Below are 23049 nucleotides of genomic sequence, written 5' to 3' on the forward strand. Positions count from 1 at the left end.
CCTAATTAAACCAGCTTATAAAAAATTATTAAACAATTCATTTCATACATTAATTCAATAAGTCTAAGAATACTTATTAGATAAGTATGACCATATATTGATTATCAACAAACACTGGTAAGTTGAATTTAATAAAATACATTAGACAAGTATTTCCATACATAGATTAGACAAATTTATTAATACACATTAAACGAGTTTATCCACTCACTGATTAGATGAGTCTAGTGGTACACATTATACGAGTATGTCCATATATTGATGAAATAAGTCTAACAATATATATTAGAAGAGTCTTTCGATGCACTGATTAAACGAGTTAGGAATACACGACAAGTCTTTTCATACACTTATTAGACGAATGTAGCAAAAAATATTACACAAGTTTAATAATACACATTATATGAGATTGTAGATACACTAATTAGACAAGTATAAAAAAAAGATATTTGACAAGTCATTTCATACGTTGATTAGACAAGTTTAGGAATACTTTGATTAGATGAGTTGTCAATGAATTGATCATACCAGTCTAGCAATACACATTAGACATGTTTGACAATAAACATGCTTTTTCACACACAGATTAAACGAGTCTATTAATACACATTAAACAAGTCTATTCATTTACTAATTAAATGAATCTTGCAATATACATAAGATGAGTTTATTACACTAATAAAACAAGTTTAGCAATACACATTAGACGATTTTATCCATGCACTGATTAAACAACTACAACAAAAAACATTAAACACCTCATTCCATACATTAATTATAAGAGTCTAAGAATACACATTAGGTGAGTTTGTTCATACATTGATTAAACGAGTCTTACAACACACATTAGACGAGTTTGTTTATACACATATTATACGAGTCTATGAATATACATTAGACAACTCTATCCATTATTTGATTAGACGTGTCTTGTAATACACAATTGATGAGTTTGTCCATACACATTAGAAGAGTGTAACAATACACATTAGATACATGTATCCATACACTAATTAGACGAGTTTAACATTAGATATTAGACAAATTTGTCAATGTTCTGATTAAACAAGTTTAACAATGCACATTAGACCAATAAGTCCATAAATTGATTTGTATTTATCATAACATACTTTATGTAATTTTGCATAATATATTATTTATATGTTTAGAGAGTTTATTCTGTAGTTTTTTTACATGTTTGTAATTTTACAAAGTCTACTCTTTACATTTTGAAATACATATTAACTTTCTAAAATTATATATAATTTTTCATGTTATCCCTATTCAAATTTTAGTTATAAACTTAATATTATTATTTTTTCCCTCAACCTCTAAATGTCTTTTATATAATGTATATTTTATAACATAAAACACACATAATCAAATATCAACTCGTGCATAGTTACGAGTTTAAAACTAGTTCTAGATAATACAATTTATAATGCAAATTTGAATGACAATCTGGAATATAAATTACTTTCTAAATTGTACAATTTGTAATGCAATTTACATTTTGGTTTGTGTAATCGATAACGTAAATTTATATTCTAGATTACACAATTCGATGCAAAGATGGAAGACAACCTGTAATTTAAATTACATCATGGATTGTAACTATAATACAATTTTTTTTCTTCTAAATTTTAATCTATAATACAAATTTGGAAGACCATTCAAAATATAAAATATATTTAGAATTGTGTAATCCGAAATAAAATTTTGAAAAACAATCCAAAATATAAAAATAAATTTCAGTTAAACAATTCATAATACAAATTTAAAATTTTAGATTATAGAATCCATAATTAAAATTTACATTACATATTATACAATTTGTAGAATGAAAATTTAATAAAGGGTAACTAAGTCATTCCACTGTGAGGGTGTAGGAAGAAATCCCCCACCTCTTATACCAACGTGTTCAATGAATTTACCTGATAGGTTTAATACCCAATTTTGTTCCCAGTTTGGTTGGGAAATCTCAATTTAGTCCCTCGTTAGAAAAGTAATTGTAATGGATCCTTACTTGTAAATTTGTGAGTCAAGTTAGTCCCTTCCATTAAATATAAGCAAACAGAGTTAATGAGATGATGATGTGGCAGTAGTTAGTGGTTACGTGTCAAAACGTAATTGTGTGCATGCTTACACGTTGTTAGGGCAGCTGTTACATAGAAACAAAGTTAGGGCAGCTGTTACAGATATTGGGTTTTATTAGAAATTGGGGATAAATTGATTTAGGGGTGAATTGTGGCAGATTAGGGCATTTTGGTTTGTGCAAAAGAAGAGAGAATTGTTATCGCGAGAACCTTTAACATGAAGACAAAGATCGTGTAGACATCGTTCTAGAGGGGATTTGGACGAGCATTCGTGGAGATCGTGTTGGTGGGGTAAATTACGAAAAACGACATTCGAAGGTGCGTTTATGGTAGGTTTTGTTTTGTGTTTGGTTGCTTTCGGTGTGGTCCCCCCATAACTTTTGATTTTTGTATGGTTTGTCTGTTTAGTGTCCCCCGTTGTCAGTGCATTTGCTCTGTTTCTGTTGCGACATTGTGGTTGTGGTCCCCCCTGATAGTGTGTGGTACTGTGTTGTGCCATTTGCTTTGTTTATTGTGGTAAATGTGCTTTTGCTTGGTTTGACTTGTTTATGCTTTGTATAGTGGTATGTTTATGCTTTGTTTTTTGCTTAGATAACATTTGGGTTAAGGGTTAAGCATAAATTAACTGTGAACAATTTTTATATTAGATAATATGGCCAACTCAGACATTGAAGTCGTGTTTCACCATGGAGGGAAATTTGAGAATAATGGGACATTCAGATATCACTATGGTGAAACCACAACTTTAAAAATAGACCCTGATCAATGGAGTTATTTTGAAATATTAAGCATTCTAAAGGAGATGGGTTATAGGAATGTAAAGGAGTTATGGTATTCATTGGGTCGTGGTCCTGTATTAGAAGATTGTTTGGAACCTATATTTGACAACAAAGGTGCTTGTCATGTGATCAAAATTGCTATGTTGAATGGTGAAGCTCACCTTTATGTTATACACATGGTGTGTGAACCTCAGTATCTTCTGCAGTTGGAATACTTTTCTGAACCCGAAATTGATAGACCTAGTGGTGAAGGAAAAGTTGAGAGAGAGAGTGCTGAAAAACAAGTTGAGATAGAGGTTGGTGAAGCAGATGTTGAGGTAGTGGGTGAAGCAGATGTTGAGGCAGTGGGTGAAGCAGAGGTTCAGACAATAGCACTTGAGACAGAAGTTGAGGTTGAGGTAGTGGGTGATGTAGAGGCTATGGTAGAAGTTCTGACAGAGGCAGTGATTGATGTACAACCTGAGGTAGAACCTGAATCAGAAGTAGCCCCAGAATTGATAGAAGTTGAGGTTGATGTAGTGGCTGTGGTATAATTACAAACAGAGGCAGTGGTTGATGTACAACCTGAGGGAGAAATTGAGGTAGAGGATGATGGTGTGGAGGCACAGGGTGAGGCAGAGAGTGAGTCAAATGCTGAGGGAAACATGCATGTTGGTGTGAATGTAGACGAGTAGTCTGATGTAGAGGGGCAGGTAGAAGTAGAGGGTGAGGTAGAGGGTAATGGTGTAGAAGTTGATGAGTATGATGTTAGAAGTTGGAATGGGTCCGAAGAGGATGTATTGACTGACCATGGAGATGAAGTGGGATTTGATATATTTGAAGCTACTAACCAAGTCGAATTTGGTGGACCTAGGGGTTTATCTAATAGTGATTGGGAATCCGAGAGTTTGAACAGTGTTGTGGAAAGTGATAACACAGATGATGATAGGGATGGGTATGGGGATTTTGGTGTTTTTTCAATGCCCAAAAGTATGGAACAATATAAATGGGAAGTGGGCACGTACTTCACTGACAAAAAAGATTTTACAGAAGCTATAAGATCGTATGGAGTAGAGAATGGTAGAAAATTAAAAGTTTATAAAAATGACAAAAGAAGAACGCGTGTCAGATGTTGTGGGGGAAAAGGGAAATGTCCTTGGAATGCATATTGTGCATATAAGGCAGCTGAAAATACATGGCAGCTAAGGAAAATTATAGACAAGCACACATGCAGTAGAGAATTTAACATCCGTTTAATGACTTCAAAATGGTTGAGTGGGAGGTTAGAGAAGACTATAAAAGAGAATCCCAATATTAATCTGTATAACCTCCATAACAAAGTTTCTAAGAAGTGGAACATTGGTGTTTCTCGGTCCACAACCTGTAGGGCAAAAGCAATGGCTTTTAAACAAATAGAAGGTGATTTTAAAGAACAATATAGAAGAGTGTATGACTATGCTAATGAGTTGCTTCGGTCAAATCCTGGTTCAACTGTCAAAGTTCATGTTGAACCTAATGAGGACACTCCAATTTTCAAGAGACTATATGTGTGTTTGAAGGCCTGTAAGGACAACTTCGTGTCATGTAGGCCTATTATAGGTTTGGATGACTGTTTCTTAAAAGGAAAATATGGAGGTGAGTTGTTAACTGCAGTAGCAAGAGATGAGAATGACCAAATGTGTCCTTTGGCATATGCTGTTGTGGAGGTGGAGAATAAGGACAGTTGGGGTTGGTTTCTACATTTGCTCATTGATGATCTTGGTGGTGTGGAGCTTTCTTCAACCATTACATTTATTTCAGATCAACAAAAAGTGAGTAACGTAGCCCATTGCATTTTTTTTATCTTTTAAATCTTCATGTGTTTTATTTTAACTTGTATACCCTTATGTTTTTACTTGAATAGGGACTTTTACCAGCATTACAAGAACTTCTCCCTAGTGTGGAGCAAAGGTTTTGTGTGCGCCACATTTATGCTAATTTCAAGAAGAGGTTTCCTGGCCAAATTCTAAAACGTCTATTATGGAAGGTAGTAGCATCAACACACCCTCAAACATGGGAGGCAGTGATGAGAGAAGTTAAAGGGGTGAATCCAGATGCCTTTAAATACTTACTAGCCATTCCACCAAGGTATGTCAATCCATATGCCTTTAAAATTCATTGTTCCTATTTACTTTTGTTTGTTTTCGTAGCTGATATTTTTCACTTCTTATTTGTGTAAGTAGATTTTGGTCACGGTCAAGGTTTACGAGTAATGCTGTTTGTGACACCTTAGTGAATAATATGTATGAAGCATTTAATAGTGTAATATTATATGCAAGAGGTAAGCCCATCATCACAATGATGGAAGACATTCGTCTGTACCTCATGAAGAGATGGGCAACAAATAGAAACAAAATAACTACATATGAAGGTAGTCTTTGTCCAAAGATTAAAAAAAGATTTGACAAGGAATTGCACTTGACTAAATACTGGATACCTAGGTATGTTGACATGACTACATTACCATATGGACTTCTTTATGTATTCAATTTTGTACTATAAATACTGATTTCTCTTTTTATCATTGCAGTTGGTCAGGACAAAATTTTTTTGAGGTCAAACACATTTCAATGATGAGTGATAAGTATGTGGTTGACATAGATAAACTGGAATGCAATTGCAGAAAGTGGACTTTAACAGCCATCCCATGCTGTCATGCACTAGCTGCCATGACATTTATCAACATCAATGGAGAAGACTACGTCCCACATTGGTTTACAAAGTCAACATACCAAGAAACATACATTCCAATCATATACCCTATCAATGGTCCTCAACTATGGGAAATGACTTCTCAGCCTGATGTTTTGCCTCCAGCTAAAAGAGTGTTGCCTGGTAGACCAAAAAAGAAAAGAAGGCTAGAGGCTTGGGAGCTAAAGAAGGATGACACACAACTGAAGCAAAATGGAACTCGTAAGAGATGTTCCATACGTAGACAACTTGGTCATAAAAGAAATAGTTGTCCACAAGCTCCTCCAGCAAACCAAAGTCAATATCAATTAACTCAGCAACCTCAAACCCAAGCTGAACAAAGTTAGCCAACTACTGGACCAAGTCAGTTTACTCAATGCGTATTGGAACAAACTCAGCCATCTACAACACAAGTTTAAAAGTGATTTAAAACTGACTTTATGTTTAGGTTAAGTATGTTTAGCTTAAGTGATGGCTATTTTGTAAACCTTGACATGTATTTTTAGACCAATTTTGAATTGGGTATTTTGTAAACTGTCAGACGTGCTTTTGAAGTCCACTTTGTAATCTCAATGACATATTTTCTTTTCATTATGATGTAATTATGAATGATGTTTGGATGATTATAATCTGAATTTCAATGATAGATTCTCTTTTGGATGTGCATTTGAAGTCCAATTTCTGATTATATTATCATGACAACTTCTCTTTTCATTATGATGTCATTATGAATGGATGTGCATTATCAACTTGAACAGAGTCCTGTATAATTTATTCACAGTAAAGTGTTGTGGATTTGTTCTTCAATTATATTACAAAGAGTGACACTGTCTAAAAACTTCCTTACAGTGACACTATCTAAAAGTCCCTTATTATACAGAACTCTCTTTTTGATTTTGTCTTGCTTTGGTCCAATGCAATTTCAGAAGCCATTTCCTCATTTTATTGTCAGTTACACACCACTTCCTCATTTTATGTTGTATATATCACAAAAAATGTAAATTGAAACCATAATTTCAGATGCTTCAATTCAGATTTCACGTTCATTTCAAAACATCATATTACAATTTGCCCAAAATGCTCTTCACATAAACTGTCTAATAGAACACATCATGGACTTTTAAACAAAATACATACAAGAATGATGTTAATGAATCCCAGAAAACATATCATTGATATTAACATCTTCTCCCTTTTCTGACAATCCCTAACACATTTCTCCAGGCTATTAATCTTTCTCCTTTGCCTAGCAATAATACTAGCAGCATCATCTACATAATCTTCATTAAGCCATTTAAAGAAATTGTATCCTTCAAGTTCTTCATTTCTTGTCCGCTGTTCAAAGTATTCAACCACAAAAATTTCATTAATAAAAAAAAAATTTATCACAAACATTAAACTACAAACCTTGTAATTAGGGCAGCCCCAGAATTGTTTCCCCTCGTTCTTAACTGTTTTTGCCACTCTCAACACAACAGCCTCCCCACAATGGCATATTTGGCTTCCAACGAATCCTCTAGATGAACCACCACGAGAGCTCCCCCATGAGCAAGACGAACAACCTTGATTCGAAGACATTGCGAAGCCCAAAGCGAGACAACCACAAACCACGAACCACTAAGCCAAGCAATTGCGAAAGAGGGAAGAACAACTCGCCAACCACGAACCACCACCAAACACTGAGTTAAGCACAACCCGTAAACAACAACAATACAAATGAGAAGACCAACAACAAGAAGAACACCCACAACTTTTCCTTGTTCGCAATCTACGTGAAGAACTCCAGCTGCCCAACTTTGTTTCTATTGAATTGCACAAAATTAATTAAAAACCCTAACTGCTTCCAATTTATCCCCAATTAAAATAAACTCAATTTCTAATAAAACCCAAACTTCTCGAATTCAACAACACGTAAGCACGCACACAATTACGTTTTAACACGTAACCACTAACTACTGCCACATCATCATCCCATTAACTATCTTTGCTTATATTTAACGGAAGGGATTAACTTGACTCACAAATTTACAAGTAAGGATCCATTACAATTACTTTTCTAATGAGGGACTAAATTGAGATTTTCCAACCAAACTGGGGACAAAATTGGGTATTAGATATTTTTGGGAGTTGCTCCCTCCATTACCCTCAAATCCTACACCTCCTTATTATTTTTTTTATTCCAAAAGCTACTCTTTTTACTTGAAATTTTTCTTTTTTTCTTTTTTACTTTTTTTATGGAAACCTAAATCTATACCTCTCATTTTCACTCTCACGTCTGCACATCGCCACACTCACCCCCAACTCTCACTTTCTCTCTTTTTCTCCACTCTATTTCTCAACTCATTTTTTACATCCGTTTCCACTTCTTTAATTTTTTTTTTCTGCATTTTGGTCTCTTGGTTGTGCGGTGGTGGTGCAGTGATGGTTCGTTGGTGGTGCTTTGGTAGTGCTTCATTCCTGGGTGCGCCTATTGTTAAGTTTGGTCTACTGGTGGCTGTGTTTTCTTTTAGAGCATTTTCACTCAACTATATCAGTTTGTTTGTGCGTTTTTACTCAATAGCTTTAGTTTTTTGTTTAGTAACACCACTGCCAACTTTGGGACTTATTCTGAAATTAGCTTGATCTTCAGATTTTTGCTCCTTGCTTTGCAATGCGTTTTAAAATAAGTTTATTCCCTTCGAGTTTTGCTTTGATAATATATTTGTCATCTAAATCTTTAATCAAACAACTTTTGTTTTCAAAAAAAAACTTTTTTAACCTTTCTCAAGTAGTTATCTGACAATCAACAATTTTTTTATCAATTTTAAGAACATACACTATTCTCTATTTTCTTGGATACAGTAAGTATTAAAAAGTGAAATTTTTGGTGTGTAATACTTCATAGGATAGGGTTAGAAAAAAAGCTAGCAGGAATCATCCAGAAAAAGGGTATAACCTTCGTCAGGAAATAAATGTCAAAAAAATTAGTTTCTACTTCTTTTAAATAAGGATTTTCTTAAACGGATATTCATCTCCGTTTGTTCTTCAATGTGTTCATTTGACATGCGTTTAAAAAGAGTAAAGAGGAATTAGAAGGTGCAGAAAACCTGGGATGATGGATGGATTAACTCTCGATTGTTTTTATATTACAACAAGTCCACTTCATATACCTAACTTTGATATTTATTTGTTTTAAAATTATTTATATATAATATAATATGACATGATATCACGTGCCGTGTGACAATATTTTTCTATTATCTTGTTTTAATTTATCCAGTTTTAAGGTTTTAATATTAAAATTAAAAATATAATAATCTTTTACTCTAAATACAATGTTTATTTTTGTTTTTTAACAAACTAAGCATTCGTAAATTAAATACATAAAAGACTATAAGTAGGATATATTTGATAAAATAAGAATTAAAAATATAATAACTTTTTTCTCTAATAAAATGTTTATTTTTGTTTTTTAACAACTAATCATTCGTCAATTAAATACATAATAGACTATAAGTAGATATATTTGATAAAATAAGAATTAATTTTTTTAATATAAAAAATGTAAATAGACAAAAGTATATATAAAACAATTACAATTGAAAGAGGAAAGAAAATAGGTCATTCATTATATTGGGATGAGAATATTGGCATGGGTTATTTTATAAATATAAATCTGTGGTTTTAAATATTTAAATTGAATTTAGTTTCAGTCTACAGTAATATTTTATATCCGAGTTTTTCTATTTTCCTTTTTATGAATTTAGTGAGAAAGTCGAAATTTTAGTCAACTTTCCATTAAAACAATCTAATATGTATAGAAATAAACTTAAAAAACATAACACAGTATTCTTTTAAATGCAATAATCTATTTATTTTTGCAATGTTTTTATGTTTTTCAAAAACATTGCAATACAAATAAAGACAGTAACAGAAGAGTATCTATGGAAGTATTTGCTGAGAGACATTATCTCTTGTGCAGCAACATAAATTTTGTTTATCTTTAGGGCAACTACTACTACCATTTTTGTAGCCAAAAAATACACAGTAACTGTTACAAGCTCTAATATCTGGACAATGGCCTCCCTTCTGACAAATTTGTTCTGCAGATCCTAATAAAATCAATGCAATCTCATTATAAACTCTATACAAATCATACTTTTCTCTTTAATAAACTCAACTATCACAAACATAATACTTTCTATCAACCATTCCACCACCACCAACAATTATAATAGTTTTAAATATTTCCATACCTAATCATCAAACTTAAGACTATTAGAAATAAGAGATCATTCATGTGTTCTGTGTTAAAATATTTTTTTTATGAAGATTGAAAGTTAAAAGTTAACGTAAAAAAAATTATACTAGTATTGAAAGTCTTATATTGACTGTAATTAGTTAATTTTGTAAAATTAAATTAAGTTTAAAATTCATTTTTTAATATAATATTAGAATTATGATTTAGAGTTTAATTTAAAAAATTATTATTTGTTAGCTATTAACTCTTTTATATATAATATTTAATTTTATATTTGAGATATATACTGTGAAAAAAATGTGTTGAAAATTCAGTTTTACCTTAATTAAAAATAAAATTAATATATAATATATAAGTAAATGTAAACTTTATTTTATAAAACATATTTAAATTATATTATTAAAGTTAAGTTAGGCTTAACATTTAATTTTTAACAACTATAAACATATTAATTTAGAAGCATATTAAGTGTATTACCTGGAGTTGAAAGAAAAACAATGCACATAATTGACAAGATAAAGCCTAGATGGATGATTCTTCTGTTAGCCATTTTGTGAAGCTGAGTCTGTTCACTTGCTTTATAATCTTCATTCTGTATGGGTTTATATAGAAGTAGATTATGCTACATTAATATAAATTATAAATATTAAGTATTTCTAATTACTGTACATAAGAAAAAAACCAAAAATGTGAATAGCAAATAGTTTTAAAGAAAGAAGAAAATCATTGTTTTAAAATCTGTCCATTTTTGTAACCTTGTAAAATGGCATAGAATAAGTCTTATACACTGCCCCCAGTCTTTTCAACCCTAAACTCTAATTTTAAAATAATCTCTAAATTAGGAATCACAAAGTTAATGCATTCTGATTTAGGTTTGGTTATATATATAATATATATATATATATATATATATATATATATATATATATATATATATATATATATATATATATATATATATATATATATACGGTTTAATCATTCACGAAGTCCCTTTTTTCGCGTGAAATCTCAATTTAGTCCCTTTGTTTTTGGAAATCTCAATTGGATCCCAATTTTATGAAAATATCAACAATTGGATCCTTTCCGTTAAATTGTCTCCAACGGCGTTAGTGTGTGTTTGACGTGACACGCTGTAGTCAGTTTCTTAACTGACGTGGCTGACTGAAGTAGGGCAGCTGAAGCACGTGGATAATTCAATTTTTTAAGTAAAAAGAAAATGAAAGTTTTAAAACAAAATTGGGATTGAGAATGTTATTTTATCGAATTAGGGATTGAGATTCTTCTGAGTTTTTCTAGGGTTCGTCCAAAGTTCAATCCAGTTCAGAAATTGGGGTATCATTTTGGGGATTTAGGGTTCAATCCAAGTTTGTAGTTTTTCCACAACTACACGCTTTGGACTTTTCGCAAGCACCTTGTATTTCTACTTTTGGCACATTCAACACCCTCTCCTCACACCATTGCCGATCATGGCCTCTGAGTACACCTGCACGGCGTGCAGCTCCAACCTCAATCTCAACTCCGCCTACGCCTTCCCCGGACTTCTACTTTGAGGCCGGAAACAAAGACTCCATCTCTTTCTCCACCGTAGATGAAGCCAAGTTCAAGTTCGAGATGGAGGACAAGATTCACCCCTTCTTCGAAACCGTCAACTACTGGGGAATTCAGAGGAAGAGAACCAAGATCAAGTGCAACACCTGCTCCTCTCTCCTTGGCCATATCTACGACGACGGTCCACTGCTTACCAATTCTCCCGGTCAGTTTCACATGGGACCCAGCCAAGTCATCCCCCGAGCACCAAGATATAGGTTTAAGACCAAAGCCATCACAATCTCTTCTACTTAATTTCAAACTATGTCCTTTGTTATACAGACCACCGTAGCTTATAGCTTCTGTAATATTGTACTCTTCTCTTTGAATTTGTGTGTGTACATTTTTGCTGTTACTATATGTAATCTACGTTCTTGATTGACATTTTGTGTTTAGAATCATAATAGAACACTGGTTTATACTTCGATTACAGATTGCATTGCAAATTGCATCTGTCAAGGTCAACTTGGATTAAACCCTAAATCCCCAAAATGATCCCAATTTTGCTTTATTACTTCCATTTTCTTTTTATTTAAAAAATTGAATTATCCACGTGCTTCAACTGTCCTACTTCAGTCAGCCACGTCAGTTAAGAAACTGACTACAACGTGCCACGTCAAACACACACTAACGTTGTTGGAGACAATTTAACGGAAAGGATCCAATTGTTGTAATTTTCATAAAATTGGGATCCAATTGAGATTTCTAAAAACAAAGGGACTAAATTGAGATTCCACGCGAAAAAAGGAATGATTAAACATATATATATATATGTATATTCTATACAATTTTATTATTTTAAATATTAATTAAACAATTTTTATATAAAATCAAAAGATAGTAAAATAAAACATAATATTATGTATGCAGTATTAAAAAGATATATATTATAATGCCTAAAAATTAATAATATAATTTTTTTATATAACATATATTTATTTTTTATTTTTTATTTTTTATGTTGTTTATGGTAAAACTTATTTATTTGGTCTAATCATTATAAAATTAATTTAAATGTTTTTAATGTAAAATAAATGAAATATGTTAATTTAAAATTATATTTAGATATTATAATTTTGATATGACATGATATTATTTAATATTTGGTCTCATTCTCCTATTCAAGTGTTTGTTTATAAAAAACAAGTTTGAAAATATTCCTTGAAATGGTGGCGTCAAACTAGTTGCAACACATTATGGATAATTATGGGCATTTTTAGCAACTGGTCTTTGAATCCTTATGGCTGAATGTCCCCACTTTTTACATCACTCCTATTATGTATGTTAAAATTATTTCTATTTCTCTAAAGAATAAGAAGATCTAGATATATAAGGTTAAAGGTAAAAAGTTGAATATATATAAATTTATATCTCTATCTTGTTAAGATTTTATATCTCTATCTTGTTAAGATTTAGTAGAAATTAAGTACCTCTGAAATTATAATAGAATTAAAATTTAAAGGGATGTCACATACATATTCTTTTATTTATAATCAAATATCAAAAACTAAATTATAATTGTGACATCCCAAAATATATAGCAAAGTATATACGTAGAATGCATCGATTATAATAATAGAAAGCAGTTAAGGGTACACAATAGATGGAAATAAGGAGTACAGTTATCCAAGTCTGGCTGGAAAACTTTAAAACTTAAGTACAAGTTCATAATTCTCCAAAATACAAGACTAATGAAATTTTAAAGGGACCTAAAAAGTTTCCCGAAATGACGGATCATGATAAAATGAAGTCTAGAAGTCTTTCAAAATGAAAAGCTATTTAACATAAGAGCTGGTAGAAATCCTAAGCACTAGGTGCAGGGTCTTCCTCAACTTCCAAAGCTTGCTCCAAAGGTACATCATCACCTACTGCTCACATCCAAAGGATTGGATGATCATCGCAAGGGGGAAAGCAAACACATGCAACACATACAAATGCAAGGGTGAGCTAGGTCTCAAACAATCATACAATTCATTTTCAACCAATCTAGCATTTACCAGAATATCCATACACATAAGTCATCATAAACATAAGCATTTATTTCATAAAACTCATCAAGACAAGCATCCTATCATGTTAAGACTCTAGACACGTCCGGACATAGAATATATGTAGAGCTGGGGCGGGTTGTGCACTTGTGATGGCCTCTACTGCTTTGCAAAGCCATTGCCGAGGGGTTCCACCCGACCATACACAAGGCTAATCCGTTACCGCGGAATAGACCTCCAGTGATAGCGTCTACCCTAGGACCTCCCACTACTCCCACCACACGCGTCAATCCTCTCTAAGTGAGAATGAAAAACCGTTGGAGTGTTAGGGATAACCCCCCATATGGAAGCCTCTTACATTCATTCAATACACTAACTGATCCCACCGAGGGATCTAAATTTCCGATTAAATCCGACCATTTTAAATGTCATGATATTCCTTTTGGATCAACAATGTACATCACAAACCACTTATAACCATACACTTTCAACCAATCTGAATCACATGAAGATGCATTCATAAATTGTAACCGAAATATTTAAATAGCATCACTTACTGGAATAAGAGAAAACATAACAGAAAATATCACCACTGGACGAACACTATATGGACGAGCGCCAAAAGCCCTTGGATGGACACTGTTTGGACGAACGTCCTAACCCATTGGACGGACACTATTTGAACGAACGCTGTTACTCTTAGTCGAGCACTATTGGGACGAGCGCTGTTAATGCAAGCGTTCCATGAACGAACGCTGTGAGATCAAACACTAGGCCGAACGTCACCAATATGGACGCTCGCGCTACCTATGGACGCTCGCTACTAATTCAACCCCTGACCGAACGCTAATTAAACCTTCAACTGACCGAACGCTACTAAACCTTCAACTGACCGAACGCTACTAAACCAGCGAATGAACGAACGCTACTAACCAAGTTCCTAAACCATAACTTGAGCGATCGTTACTTAAACCAATGACCGAACGCCATTAATATCCTCCCCTAAAACCGAACGCTCTCCAGACAAGGACGAACGCTAATTGCCTAAACCAAAGCATGATTATGACCGAACGCTACTCAGCACATGGCATGACCGAGCGTTCAACTCCGACATGGACGAACGCTCAGTTTGCGCATTCTGCAGAATTTAATTCTGCAGAATTCTCAGAATCCTGCAGACTGTATCAGAATCTCCTTGACCATTTCTAACCACTTTTCTCAACTTCTTAGACTCTTAATTCTCGTTTTAGGCTTAATTAAACTTATCCAAATGATTCTAAACATTTCCACTACCATTTTTAAGTGATTAAAGTTCACTCTCAGCCCCAAAACACTAACTTCAACAACTTAGGGACCCAAAACCCAATCTTACCACTTTGCACCTATCTTGACCAATTTAGTGACTCAAACAAGTCACAATACAGTGGGTGAAACTGTCCCCACAGTCCAAAAATATGACCAACCTCATTTGCTCAAAATCACTACCTCACTTCCTCTAAAATGACCAAAAAGTGACCCTAAGACACTTGATTTTCCTTCCTATCAACACCACAACAAATTTTCCACACCAAAGCAGTTCCAACATACATAATTCATCACTCAAAATCATCCCAAACAGTTCATATCCATCAATCACCAAATTCACATAACACTCACACTTCCATACATGCATTTCAAGTTAGCAAAATCAAAATTATGCTTCCAACAACATACCAATTTGAAAATCATCATGCATTCACGTCATACAACTAAATCGAAAAAGAAGAACTAGCTCCCCTTACCTTAAGTGTAGACAACCAAGCTCAAGTAGGAACCCTAGACCACTTGCTTGCACTTTCAAAATGTTAGAATCACCTATAAATCATCAATTGATGATAGAAAACGAATCTTAGCACCACATAGAAGCTAGATTATGGAAGAAAACGAAATGGGTTGCATGCAACAAGTTCAATCACATGCTTACAACCCTAGGGCACATGAGAAAGGGGTTTTCTTACCGGTTCAGATTAGAGAAAATTGATCGACTAAGAGCAACACCCGCTACTTTGTGATCGTTGGGGCAGCACCTAATCGAGAATTTAATGGTTCAGTGTGAAGAATGGAAAAGGGAGAAGATATAGGAGGAGGAGAGAGCTTGCAGGAAGAGGAATGGTTTCTCAGACAAGAGAAATGAGTTAAAAATCAATGTTTCAAAACTAATGTAATTTTATTTTAAAGTACTCAACCTCTCATCTTTTGCCACTTGTCATCCCCTTTTTGCTGACTCAAATCCAAGTCTTTACAATAATTATATAAGAGTTAAATAAAAATATCAAATAATAATTAGATAGAGATGAAATAATTGTAAAAATTATTAAATGTATGTCTTTTAAATTAGAAAAATTAATACAAGTTTTTGGACTTGAGTAATAAATTAAAAGTATTTTTGTAAGTTTAGATGAGATAAAAACAAGTATTAAAAAGAGTATGAAGACGAGATATGTGCACATACTCATTTCTATTCCTATACATTCAATTTCAAACATTATCTATATTTATATTCATATTCAATCACTACAAAGATTTTATATTATATTCATATTCAATCAATACACAGATTTTATATTATATTCATATTCAATCAATACACAGATTATTTTTTATCAAAATCAGAACATATTTGGACAATATCTCCAAACATTCAAATTATATCATTTTTTAAATATTTTTATTTATTTTTAATATTAGATGCTATAACCTTAATTAATGTGAAAGAAAAATGTATAAAGAAATTTATATAAAATTTATGTGACAAGGGACTTTAATATAATGTAATTTTATGTGAGTTAATGGTTTTATAATAGAAATAAAATCTTTAAATCTAATTCGTCTTTTGAAATTAGTCAACTTTCAATAATAGTTAAATGATTTAATTATAGAATGATGTTAATTAAATTATTTAAGTAATATTTAAAATGTGTGATTTTGTGTATAACTACACAGATGTATTATGTTTTTTAAGAGAATGTTATCTTATATTATATAAGATAATATAAGATAACATATTCAAGAAAAGATTTTATATTATATTCATATTCAATCAATACACAGATTTTTGTATCAAAATCAGAACATAATACGATATCTCGAAACATTCAAATTATATTATTTTTTAAATATTTTTATTTATTGTTAATTTTTTTACATGAAGGAAAATGTTTGACTTTAAATTTATAAGTATCTAATATCGCATTAACTCTTTATTTAATATGTAATATAGAAAAACTCATCATTTTTGTTCTCTTTACTCCTTAATATTTGTTTCAACTTTTATTTTACTAAAATAAATTTTATTACTTCTCAATAATTTTACCAATTTAATTTTTTTAGATCTCCAAGTATCATAAATGTAACATCCCAAAAATATAGTGTAAAACTATATAATATAGAATCATCACATATATAATAATCTAGAACAATCATCTAATTATAATATAAAGTATAAACTTTTCCAGTTATCCCAAAATAATCATAGAATTTAAAATTTTATATACTGACAAACTACTGCAAAACTTTATACAATACTAAAAACAACTAGTCTAAGGTGACGCGTCATCTTCATCCAACGTCTCCTCCAAAGACACCCTATCTCCCTTTGCTCACACCCATAGGATGATCATTGCAGCAGAAAGAATACCAATATATACAAAACACAAACACACAACAGGGTAAGCTAGTTTAAACAAGATTAATCATATAATCATTTACTAAGTTTCATATAATCATACATATTTATTCACATCATATAAACTCTTCATACATGGCACTACATTGACTTTGACTGTCCAGACTTAGAAGGATTGCCGAGCTATGACGGGTCGTGCACTCGTGGTGGCTTCTACTGCTTTGCAAAGCCATTGTCAATGGGTTTCACCCTACCACACTCACAAGGTTAGTTTGTACCATGCCTTGGAGCATACTAGAAGCCCCCAAGACTAAGACTTCCTGCTACTCCTCACGACATGGATCAATCCTCTCTACTTGAGAATGAAAGACTATTGGAGTTTCAGGATAACCCCCAAGACTGTTCTTTCATTCATTCTAAATATACTTGAATCTCAACAAGAGAATTCCCTTTGGATCACAACATAGGGCACCACCATGTAATCTCTCCGTGAGGATCATGGAATTACGTCCATTAACCATACTTTGAAATCACATACTTTCACTTTATAACATAACTCGTGATAATAACCAATTATGTAATGCAATACAAACTTAAACATGCTTCATATCGTACTCAACAATTCATTTAAATCAACTTAAGAATAAAGGAAAAGAGTGAACTAATCCTGGACCATTCGCACAACGCATACATTCGTAGAGCGAATCTATAGGTTTCTCGCACAGCGACCCAACTCGCTATGCGAATCCTCAAGCAGAGACCCACCCCTCATGACCATTCACACGACGATTAAACTCGCTATACGAATAAATCCTTAATTGTATCAGACCCCAAACCTCTTGCATAACGCCCCAAATCGTTATGCGAGAGCCCAGGCAGTGGCTCAAAGTCCCTAAAAACTCGCAGAGCGCACCTATTCGCTATTCGAATAAAATTGGCATTAGTCCCATACCCCACCCAATCGCATAGAGCCCTGATTCGCCATGCAGATCATTAAACAGAGAGCAACCCTCTCAAACCATTCGCACAGCGCGTCTATTCGCTGTGCGAATGCCCTAGTAGAGAGCATCTCGCCAGGGTGACTCGTTGTGTGAATCCTGTGTGAATCCATTCACACAGGGAGTCTGCATAATCTGTAGAACGAAATTATGCAAAAATATGCATATACATCAGCATCGTGTTGAAAAAAAGATTCAAAAACCATAAGTTGAGAAAACAGTGACAACAATGGTTGGAGGTTGGTCTTTATGTTTCTGCATTTTATATAATTTGAATGTGAATGTGTTCATATATTTTTGTTTGACATTTTTATATTAATTGAATCTATAGTTTAAATCTTTGATTTGGTATCATAGCAGGGTTTGTTCTCTACCTTGTCTTGTTCACCCTTTATATATATTGTGTTTATAATTTTGATAATTGTTTTGAAACTGGGTAAAAAGAAGAAAATATTTGTTTGAAGTTTCTGATGCCTTTTCATGTTTTTATGCTAAAACCATAAGGTGTTTGTTTAGGATATGCGTTTCGTAAACGCTTTCCTTTAGAACCCAATTGAAGGTAGAAAATGACTGAAACACATTATGTTTTGGTATTGCATTTTGAGCCTCTTAAGAGAAGAGAATGATTTACATGCCCTTAAATGTGTTTCAGTTATAAGAATCGTGTTTAAGTTTTATTTTTCTTCTTTCCATGCATATGCATTTTGGTTAAATTGCTTCTGATTCTTAACTGACGTTTGCTTCTCCTTTTATGGACATATATAAAATGCTATATATAAAATGTTATATATACACACACAGGGTTTGCTAACTGATGTAGACTTTAATTTTTTACAAATTTAATAATAATTAGAAGGAAAAATATATAACACAACTCTCTAATCAAAAATCAACATCAACATAATCAATTATTTTGTTATTAAACTGGAAAACAAATGAACGAACAGAGAAGAACAACAAATTGCGGTGTCGCGAGTTGTTGTGTGTAGGTAAGTAAAAATATGGAAATGAAAAAGAAACAAATTGGATAAGTGAGGAAAGTAGATTAAGGTTAAGCAAATATTTCTGATTTTTTCAATTGAGACTAGCGTAAGGATGACAGAGAAAATGTTGAAGTGAGACAGATGAAAGAGAAAGGGTTAAGAGGAATGAGAGAGACAAGTAAGGATTTGGAGTTTTTTTTTTAGTTTTGAGAATAAAAATTATAAATATATATATATATATATATATATATATATATATATATATATATATATATATATATAATATAATATAATATAATATAATATAATGTATACATGTATATTCATGTATACATGAATATACATGTATACATTATATTATATTATATATATATTTATATATATTTATTTATTTATTGATAGACATATTTTTTCTTGTTTTTGTTTGGAATATATGTAATTCAATTAAATTAATATTTAATGTTAGTATAATAAATTTGAATATTATTATCATTTGATTTTTATATTTATTTATTTATTGTGTTACTTTAAATATAGGATCTTTAGAGAATATTAATATTTAGTGATAAATATAATCTTTGACAATTAGACATATCCACAACATCTTTGAATAATTAAAATTATATTATAAAGGTTACACTAATGAAGGAGACAAGTAAGAATTTGAAGTTTTTTTATGTTTTGAGAATGAAAATTATTAAAATACCCTTAACCTTAAAACTTAGAATCCATAATACATTAGGATATTTTTGTCTACTAAAATTCAATACACATTACTAAAATGTACCAACTAAAAAATAGACATACGTAAATTAGCAAACCCATATATATATATATATATATGTGTGTGTGTGTGTATGTATATATATACATATATATATATATATATATATATATACACACATATATGTATATATATATATATGTATATATATACATACACACACATATATATATATATATATATATATACACATGTATATACATGTATACATATACATATATGTATGTATACATATACATATATGTATGTATACATATACATGTATATGTATACATATACATGTATATGTATACATATATGTATATGTATATATTTATTGATAGACATATTTTTCTCTTTTTTTTATTTGGATTACATGCAATTAAATTAAATTAATATTTAATGTTAGTATAATAAATTTGAATATTACTATCATTTGATTTTTATATTTATTTATTTATTGTGTTACTATAAATATAGGACCTTTAGTAGAGAATATTAATATTTAGTGATAAATATAATCTTTAACAATTAGACATATCCACAACATCTTTGAATAATTAAAATTATATTATAAAAGTTACATTAATAAAATATTAATTGTAATTAATTATATGTAATGTGATGAAATATATTTATAGGAATTTTCTTACATTTCTATGATTAATTAGGATAAAATATTTATTATAATTCTTAATCTTTTCACCGGAATTAGGAAATGTGACATAATTTAATAGTTTTATCATAAGGTTACATCAGTCTAATTGAGTAAGAATTAAACCATAGACAAGTTTTATGTTAATAGATTCATTGATAAAGATATGTTTTCATTGGTAAAACATGACATTTATTTTCTTTTCAAATTATGATAATGAACATGATTTTTGAATTTGCAGTTTCTCAATTTGTGAATATTTCTGATATCAAGTGTGTATTCCCAAGTTGAAAGGTGATAATTATAAGGTTTGGAAGGAAAGAGTTCTTCTTCATTTAGGCTGGATGGACATTGACTATGCTATTAGGAAACTAGAACCATCAGGTATTATTGAGACCAAAACACTCTAGATGCTATGAAAAATGGGAGAGGTCAATCGGCTCTCCGTAACATTCATAAAGACCAACATTTCTACTGGGATTCGGGATTCAGTTGACCAATATGAGAATGTCAAGGATTTACTAAAGGCTATTGATGAAAAATTTACCACATCTGATAAATCTCTTGCAAGCACCTTTATAATGTAGTTTTCATCCTTAAAGCTCACTAGAATTAAGGAGTGCATGATCATATCATGCACATAAGGGACATTGTGGCTCAACTAAAAGCTTTGGAAGTTACCATGTCTGATTCTTTCCTAAAACACTATATTTTTGTGCACTTTGCCTCACCATTATGCCCCTTTAAAATATCTTACAACATACATAAGGATAAGTGGTCCATTAATGAATTATTAATCATGTGTGTTCAAGAAGAAGAAAGGCTATTGATAGAAGGAGAGAATGTGAACTTGGCCACTTATTTTAAGAATAAGAAGAACCAAGCTAATAAGAAGGTAAAGATTCATGCTCAACCATTTATTAAGAAGGAGTCCAAGTATTTCTTTTGTATAAAGAAGGAACACATGAAGAAGGAATGTCCAAAGTTTAAGTATTGGCTTGAAAAGAAAGGTAATTTGTCTACTTTTGTTTGTTATGAATCTAATATGACTAGTTTTAATCATAACACATGGTGGATTGATTCTAGATATGCAATCCATGTTTCTAATACTTTGCAGGGTATGGAAAACCTAAGGAAACCGATGGGAATTGAGCAATGCATTTATTTAAGAAGCAAGATGAGTTCACGTGTAGAAGCCATTGGGACATGCAATTTAGTTTTAAGTTGTGGTTTTATTTTATGTTTAGAAAAGACTTTTTATGTTTAGGAAAGACTTTTTTTGTTCCTAGTTTTAGCAAGAACTTGATTTCTATTTCACAACTTGAACCTTTGGGTTTTCTTTTAATTTTATGGATTCTAGTTTTACTTTATTGAATAAATCCAAAGTTATTGGCTTTCCTGAATTATGCAACGATCTTTACTGTATTAAATTACAAAACAACGCTATGCATGTTTCTACTGGATTAAAACAATTTGTTATGATTGAGGATTATTCTGTATTATGGCACCGAAGATTAGGACATATCTCCATGGAGAGAATTAAACGATTAATAAATGACAGAGTACTTGGTACTTTAAATTTATCTAATTTTGGAACTTTTGTGGATTGCATTAAGGAAAAGCAAACTAAGAAGTTCAAAAGAGGTGCTAAGAAAAGTTCAGGTTTACTACAAATTATTCATACAAATATTTGTTGTTCGAATATGGATGCAAGTAGTCTAAAACACTTCATCACCTTTATAGATGATTACCCAAGATACATGTATCTTTACTTACTTCATTCTAAGGATGAAGCCTTAGATGCCTTTACAGTTTTTAAGGTCGAAGTAGAGTTACAATGTAAAAAGAAAATTAAGATTATGAGATCAGATAGAGGTGGAGAGTCCTATGATAGATACATGGAGAATGGACAAGCACCTGGTCCATTTGTTATATTTCTTCAAGAACATGCGATTATTTCCTAATACACCATGCCTGGCTCTCTAGATAAAAATGGTGTGGCATAAAGAAGAAATCGAACCTTAATGGAAATAGTTAGAAGTATGGGGAGTAATGCAAAACTTCCTTAGTTCTTATGGACTAAAGCACTTAAGACGACTGTGTATATAGTAAACCAGGACCCATTAAGGTTGTTTCAAAAACACCCTTTGAGTTATTTCAAGGTCGGAAACCTAGTAACTATTGTCCAACTCATAACACTAGGATTGTAGAATCAAGAAATGCAAAGTTTCTTGAAAATGACTTGATTAGTGAGAGTGATTTAATTCAAGATGTTGATCTTGAAAAAGGATCACTATGAAGCTCAAACCTCTCAATCAAATGATAGATTGGTAGTTATACATGCCCCTTGAGTTCAAAAGCATATTAGACAACAAGTAGTTGAAGTTCCACAAATTGCTCAAAATGATAATATAGATCAAGTTGTTAATGAGGAGGAACAAGTAAATCTCGAACAACCAGTCGAACAAATAAGAAGGATTCTTTACAAATAATCATTGGTAGCTCATTTTGACTTTGAGTTACATCAAATGAATGTGAAAACAACATTCCTTAAAGATGATCTAGAGGAAGAGGTTTACATGAA

General features: G+C 31.7%; 1 pseudogene; it reads left to right on the forward strand.

Annotated features, from left to right (window-relative positions):
• Positions 1–11293: 11293 nt before the first annotated feature.
• On the forward strand, positions 11294–11745 carry LOC148192260 (uncharacterized; annotated as a pseudogene).
• The last annotated feature ends 11304 nt before the right edge of the window (positions 11746–23049 follow it).

Source organism: Vigna umbellata, chromosome 9 (genome assembly GCF_029865625.1).
Source record: "Vigna umbellata cultivar VRB3 chromosome 9, Vumbellata_1.0, whole genome shotgun sequence".
In the NCBI taxonomy this organism is placed as follows: domain Eukaryota; kingdom Viridiplantae; phylum Streptophyta; class Magnoliopsida; order Fabales; family Fabaceae; genus Vigna; species Vigna umbellata.